Below are 336 nucleotides of genomic sequence, written 5' to 3'. Positions count from 1 at the left end.
GAAGGAGAAGATGCCCAAGAAGCTGAGGACGAGAAGAAAGAGGAAGGTGTTGGGGAGGAGCAAACAACCAAGAAGAAAGATTGAGCCCCCCTTTCCTTAACTATTTCAGGAATAATCCTCCCAAAACCAGGTCAACCCCTTCACCAACCAAGCAGTTGAGTTCCCGATACTATATGAATTAAGAAGTCAATATATGTAACATTCTGAGGTGACTCAGGTTGGACATTAAATGTTGTGCTATGACTTTTCTCCTTATGCAGAGTATCTGTTTGCTTGCAGAGTGGCTTTTTGGCTTGCTGCCAGCCTGTGCATGGTCCACGCTTATGAGTTCAGGAT

The sequence above is a fragment of the Myotis brandtii genome, unplaced genomic scaffold (assembly GCF_000412655.1).
Source record: "Myotis brandtii unplaced genomic scaffold, ASM41265v1 scaffold15, whole genome shotgun sequence".
Taxonomy (NCBI): Eukaryota; Metazoa; Chordata; class Mammalia; order Chiroptera; family Vespertilionidae; genus Myotis; species Myotis brandtii.
Note: the sequence above shows the minus strand (reverse complement) of the source record.